Source organism: Pteropus vampyrus, unplaced genomic scaffold (assembly GCF_000151845.1).
Source record: "Pteropus vampyrus isolate Shadow unplaced genomic scaffold, Pvam_2.0 Scaffold161, whole genome shotgun sequence".
NCBI lineage: Eukaryota > Metazoa > Chordata > Mammalia > Chiroptera > Pteropodidae > Pteropus > Pteropus vampyrus.
In genome coordinates, this window is record NW_011888942.1 from 1,006,794 (window position 1) to 1,014,287 (window position 7,494).

The window sequence follows — 7,494 nt, forward strand, 5'->3', positions numbered from 1 at the left end:
ACACACACACACACACACACACACACACATATGCAGAAAAATATTCCCTCTTCTCTTCTAGGGTTTTTTGGGAGGTCTAGCAATTAAAATGACATAAGACAGATTAACAAGAAAAACAGATTTAATTATGTACATATGAGCTCCCCATAAGAATATGAAAGCCACAGGCAGTCAGGCAATTGAGGATTATATGTCACCCTGAACTAAGGAGAAAGGAGTAAGGGTCTGAAATTTCAAAGGGAAGGAAGACAGTTTACAGGAAGATAGAAAAAGCAAAGTTCTGGTAAACAAATATTTTCTATGTTGTGCTAAGATAATGGGTCATAGAAATTTGATCTTTAGGCCATATATATCATATATATATATACATATATATATATTTTTTTAAATGCATCATATATGAGTCAAGTAAGTAGGAATTATTCCATATTTGGAGGTTAAAATATATATATGACATAGCTGATTTTCATATTAGATGACTTAGGTTTTCCTTTTTATCTTAGAGAATTTCATATTTTAAAATTAATATACTATATTCATTAAATATCTTTAAGACATCTTCATCATCATTAAATCTATTCTAAGTATGAAACTTGCTTATCATTTAATTTACCACCCAACAGTATTTGAAAAACACAACTCGAATGTCATGTTTTCATGATTTTTGTATTATAATTCTTTGAATGTTTTAACTTTAAGGATTTGTGTATCATTTATTCATTTTTTTAATTCTAATAATCTGAGAGTGTCTTGTTGCATGTAGTACTATTGTATAACTAACTGAAAAAAATCTACATGGATTTTTAAGTTTATAAAACTTAGGATATCCTAAGTTTTATAAAATATTTTCTTCACCCATGTGAATGTGTATCTTTATTTGTCACATCTCTTACCATAAATTATTGTTCTTTGCTAGGTAAAGCCATATCACTGGAGTGTGGTATGATACAAGCTAAGCACAGAGAAAAATAAATGTAGTATTTGGGTACACAATGTGGAGAATGTGGAAGTTGGTATTATCAATTATTTACCTTAGAGAAATAGCCTTCAAGAAATGTATAGCTTTAATGGTTTAAAAAATGTAGAGATGACAGCCAACAAATAATAATTTGCCACTCACTGGCTAGGAACATGTCACATTCACATGAATTCATGATATACTATGATTCATGAAGTGCTGACCATTATTTTATTTATGTCATTCATTACATGAGCAATATGACAGAATTCATCTGTTTAAGTAAGCTGGATGTTTCTAAACTCTCTTGAGTTACGTTGGTTTCTCTTGCTGCAGTTGCAGCTAGATATTTAATCTCCTCTTTCTTTACTTACTTTTGAAATTCAGTTCTGTAGAAAAAAAATTCTAATTTCTCAAGATCACCTATATATAGAAATTCCATCTCATTTTGGATAAATAAAAAGTTACATGGGTTATTCATTAATTATCTCAATACCAATGTTTATAGCTAATGACCATACTATAGTGAACCAAAAATTAATCTATAGTAATGGAACCAAATAAATAAGAATTTCCAATATAAAGTGTTGCTTCCTAAAAAGGAGAAGAAAAACAGAATGACAATTGCAAGAAACATTAAGAGAAAGTGCCATTATGAATAAAAAGAGAAGTATGCTCTTTCTTCCTTGCTTCTTTATCTCTTTCTTTACTGACAACTGGAATATTGAAGAAAAATGTTCAGCAAAAAATAAGACTCATATTATTAAAGAAACTGTTTTTCTCTTCTACTCCCAAATCTCTGTTTTTTTTTTTTATTTATTTTCCCCTCCAGTGATTGATACTTAATATTCTATGGGACTTTTATGCACAAATTATTGTACTAAGATTTTCTGCCTTATGTATGTATCACAAAAATACAGTAACTTTAAATATCTCTCATATACTTTATGTTAGGTATTTTATATGTAAATATATGTATTTACATATAAAAGATGTTTTGCATATATTTACATATAAAATACCTAACAGAAGATTAAGTGATCTATATTTATAAATAATCTTTACAATGATATATAAATAATGATATATAAATCTTTACAATGATATATAAAGAATTATGGTTTTCTATATATTTAAATATACTTAAAAAGGTATACATAGAAAACAATACTAAATTCTTATAATAAACAGTATGTTAGTGTCATTTACAGATAAGAAAACTGAAGTGTAGAGAAAATGCCTTGCCCAAGATAATGCAACACCTGACACATGAAATAAGATTCAAACTCAGATCTACATGGCTTTGTTTTCCATGTTTTTAATGATCATATTGGACCTTTAAAGAGGTCTTTATTAAATACTGTCCTTTTTCTCCAGCCTAATTCTAAATACATTGAGAAATTAAACAAGGAATAGAAGATGATGGTTAACATATTCACTTTACCACAGAAAAAGGAATCGGTAGAAGATTCAATTTCTCAAGAGAGCCACTATACCTCCTAACTGAACCCGTCTCAGCTTGCCTGACATAGTCAGAAGCAATGTAGAACCAGGGCAGAACTTCCCCCATAATCCACTGGCAAAGCAAACTCTCCAGAAGAGACAAGACTTCACACCAAGGGGAATAAAAGATTTTATTGGGGTAAGCCCTTCCTCAGAGGCAAAGTATGTTGGGGAAAGCCCTGGGGGTACATATGAAAAAGCTCTCAAGAGAAATCCGAAATAAGGAAAAGCAATCTCATTTAATACTTCTCTTCAGGAAATTGGCATATATCAAATGTATTTCTTATTGAGGAAAATATTTGTTCTAAATACTCTGAAAGAATATACTCTATGAAAGGAATACTAACTTTAGGGAGTTAAGCCTTCTTGAAAGATGGTCTTTATATACACATCACTGAAGGAAAAATATCCTATTTTTTATTTTCTGAAAATATACAAAAATATAAAAGAAAGAGTTATAAAACAGAACATTATCATCATTATCATCATCATCATCATCATCATCATCATCATCCCAAAATTATACCTGAGGCTCATCAAAATTCTTCGGAGCCATCAATACCATAATATATGTTTTTCTGAAAAGCAATTTGCATTTTTTCTTTCATTTCCATCTATGTCGGAGGAAATAGTTTATTGTTCAGTAAATAATGTATTTTTGAATGTATATCAATAATTTTTAATTAATGTAATTACTTTTGCTTGCTAAAACATATTTTCTTCAAATTTCTCAAATTGATGCACAATGATAAATCTAATATTATTTTAAACATACAAATTTCTTTTTAATAATAAAATGACATTCACAATTAATAAATATTATTCATTCCATTTAGCTTTATGTACATACTATAATTATTTTACTACACCTGATAAAATAGTAAAAAGAAATTCATTGTCCAAAGCAAAATCATAGTTTTTAAAATGCCTTTTTTATAACTTTATTCATAAAAAACTCACTAGTATAAAAATATTTATTATTATTACTATTAGAGTATAGAAATGATGTTGGCTTTTGCTTTTGACCATGATGTAGTTAATAGCTACTGGATTTATTCACCTTAATCAAGCAGATTATCAAAATATATGGAACAATTGTTTTCAGACATTTGATAACAGATGGTGTAAGACTGCAATTTGTGAAACAAGGACAAGAAAAGATGGCTTGCTGTCTGGAAGCACATTTCAACCATGAACGGAGGCCAGCGTCCCACAGCAATCTTGCTGAGGTTTTGAAAACAGATAGAGAAGAAGCTTAGAAAATCGAGATGACTGGCCATTGTGGAATAGAGTTGCAGGAAGGAAAGAGGTCTGCAGAAAAGAGTGCTAGAAATCTGCATAAGGGTCCCCTAGAACCTTTGCTGAAAGTTTGTTTCTGCAGGAACTTTAAAAATGCAGTCATTAGCATGTGAGATTGATTCAGTCTCAACTTTACTCTCCCTTAATCAACTTTAGTCACAAAAATCCCATCCCATTTTTTTTTTAATCATGAGGATGTTGCTTAAAAGGTCAGCCTATGGGGTACCTGGAAGACAGTTTCACCTTTAAAGTACACCTATCTGTCAGAAACTTTTATGTCCTTGTCATGAAAATATTTGGAATATACACTGCCTCTGTAACTTCTATCGGCTTGGCTATCACTCTCCTACCTCTATCTGTGTGTTCTAATAGCAACAGGGAAGCTCATGGACCAATATTCAATAAATCTGCAACAAGAAATGCAGTACCTCCCTGTCTATTTGGAGGGATAAATTGCACAATCTGAGAAAATTCAGGTGAGTGGGACCTAACCTGATTTAATAGGGGACAAAAGAAAAGGATAGTAATTCTTCCCCATAATCTTATTCACTGAGGAATTTATCTGTATGTTCATCCAGACACAGACTTGGTTTTCATGAGAGATGGAATTGAAGGGCTATATCCCTAAAACTAGGCAGAAGGTCAATGAGATATAACTTTATGAAGGGATAAGTGGCCAGGATTGAAGACCTGTCTTCTGCTGCCTACTGCTGGGGCTTTCTTGCCATGCAGGAATTCTTCGAGAAATAGAAAGACATCACTTTCCTTGTTTTCCTTTAACATTAAGCCACAATTTTTGACACTTTTATTTAAGGGGATGGGGAGGGGCAGAATGTGTGTAAAAAAACAATGTAAGCCTTCCCCAGTCTCATCTTTCTTTCTCCAAGCAGCAGTTTTCATACATATTTACTAAATATTTGTGGAGTACCTAAATATTAAATGGAAATAGTTTTCTGGATTTAAATTTTAGGTAAATTAACACTGTATAATAATTATTTTATGATTACCATTATATTTTGAGATGTGTCAATATTTGTAGATGTTTACTTTAATACATTAAATTAAAATTATGTAATTTTTATATTTCTAGTTTCTTATTAACAGATATAGCATTATTCCCAGTATTTAATCTTTTTTAAGCATTTTATTTTATTATTATTTTCAAGTATAAAGTACATTGGTTAGACATTTTTAGAGTTTATGAAACAATACCCTTGATTACTCTATCACTCATCTGTCTCTACACATAGCCAATACATTACTGCTGACTACATTCCCATTGCTGTGCTCTCCATCCCTGTGACCATCTATCGACTACTAATTTGTACTTCTTTAACACTTCACCCCTTTCTCCCAGTCCTCCAACCTTCCTCCCCTCTGGCAATCACCAGATTGTCCTTTATATTTGCGAGTCTGTTTTCAATTAGTTTGTTCTTTTTGTTCTTAAGATTTCTCACATAAGTGAAATCATATGATATTTACCTTTCTCTGACTTATTTGGTTCAACATAATAACCTCTATGTTGATTCATGTCATTGCAGATGGTAGGATTTCATTTTTTAGGCTGAGTAATATTCCGTTTTATATATGAACCATAATTTCTTTATCCAATCATCTCTTGATAGGCATATAGGTTGCTTCCATATCTTGACTATTATGAATAATGCTCCCATAAACATAGGGGTGCATAGATATTTACAAATTATTTTATTTTATTTTTTTTTTGATAAATACCCAGAAATGCAATTGCTGGGTCAAAAGGTAGATACATTTTTAATTTTTTGAGGAACCTCCAGACTGTTTTCCATAGTGGCTGTACCAATTTGCAATCCCACCAACAGTGTATGAGAGTTCCCTTTTCTCCACATCCTCGCCAACACTTGTTGTTCTTTGATTTATTGATGATAGCCATTCTGACAGGTGTGAGGTGATATCTCATTGTGGTTTTAATTTGCATTTCTCTGATGATTAGTGACATTGAGTATCTTTTCAGATGCCCAGTGGCCATCTGCATTTCCTCTTTGGAGAAATATCTGTTCAGGTCTTCTGCCCATTTTTTAACTGGATTTTTTTTTGTTGAGTTGCGTGAGTTCTTTATAGTTTGAATATTAAATGTGTATCAGATGTATCATAAGCATATATCTTTTCCCATTTGTAAGTTCTTTTTTTGTTGTTGTTGATGGTTTCATTTGCTGTACAAAAGCTTTTTAGTTTGATGTAATCCCATTTGTTTGTTTCTTTCTTTTGTTTCCTTGCCTTAGGAGATCTATCCAAAAAGAAAATACTAGTAGTAATATCAGAGAGTTTATTCTGATAAACTGCCTATTATTCTTCTAGAAGTGTTATGATTTCAGGTCTTACATTTAAGTTTTAAATCCATTTTGAGTCTATTCTCGTATAAGGTGTAAGAAGGTGGTGTAGTTTCTTTCTTTTTTTTTTTTTTGCATGTATCTGTCCAGTTTTTTTAACACCATTATTGAAGAGACAGTGTTTACCTCATTGTATATTCTTGCCTCCTTTGTCATAGATTAATTGATCATATAGGTGTAGGCCTATTTCTGGGCTCTCTATTCTGTTCCACTGATCGATATATCTGTTTTTATGCCAGTACCTTGCTGTTCTGATTACTGTAGCCTTGTAATATAGTTTGATATCAGGTAGTATGATACCTCCAACTTTGTTCTTCTTTCTCAAGATTGCTGTGGCTATTCGAGGTCTTTGATGGTTCCGTATAAATTTTAGGATTATTTGTTTTAGCTCTCTGAAAAATGCCATTGGTATTATGATAGGAATTGCATTGAATCTATTGATCTCTTTGGATAGTATGGCCATTTTAATGATGTTGTTTCTTCTTATTCGTGAACACGTATATCCTTTCATTTATTTGTATCTTCTTTGATTTCTTTGTTTAATGACATAATTTTCTTAAAACAGGTCTTTTACCACCATGGTTAATTTGATTCCTAAGTATTTTATTGTTTTGATGCAATTGTAAATGGGATTGTTTTCTAATTTCCCTTTCCAAAAGTTCATCATTGGTATATAAAAATGTCAATGACTTCTGAATATTAATTTTGTATCCTGCTACTTTACTAAATTCATTGATCAGTTCTAACAGTTTTTGTGTGTGTATGTGTGCATGTGAAATATTTAGGGTTCTCTATATATAGATTATGTCATCTGCAAATAATAACAGTTTTACTTCTTCCTTTCCAATTTGGATATCTCTTATTTGTCTTTATTATTTGATTGATGTAGCTAGGACTTCCAATATAATGTTGAGTAGAAATGGTGAAAGCGGACATTCTTGTCTTGTTCCAGATTTTTTTTTGTTTTAGGTGAGGCAAACCTTGATTGATTTCACAGATTGCAAGAACCTTGTCAGCTTACAATCTCTTATTATTTTTTTTATTTTTTTTCATGCCTACAGCACCTGGTCTTCCTAGGTGGTCTCCCATCCAAGTACTAACCAGGCCCGACCCTGCTTAGCTTCCGAGATCAGATAGGATCAGGCTTGTTCAGGGTGGCATGGCCGTAGACCTTGTTCTAGATCTTAAGGAAAAAGCTTTTAGGCTTTCCCCATTGAGTATGATGTTAGCTGTAGATTTGTCATATATTTCCTTTATTATGTTGAGGTATGACAAATATATTTGTCATATATTTCCTTTATTATGTTGAGGTATGTCTATTCCCACTTTGCCGAGAGTTTTTATCGTAAATGGATACTGGATTTT

The 7,494-nt window shown here is 31.5% G+C and overlaps 1 non-coding gene across 1 annotated transcript; it reads right to left on the reverse strand.

The window, feature by feature from the left end:
* Window positions 1-7,181: 7,181 nt before the first annotated feature.
* Window positions 7,182-7,300, reverse strand: LOC111745693. The gene has a single exon (XR_002782771.1). It is a non-coding gene; the product is annotated as a 5S ribosomal RNA (ribosomal RNA).
* Window positions 7,301-7,494: the final 194 nt, after the last annotated feature.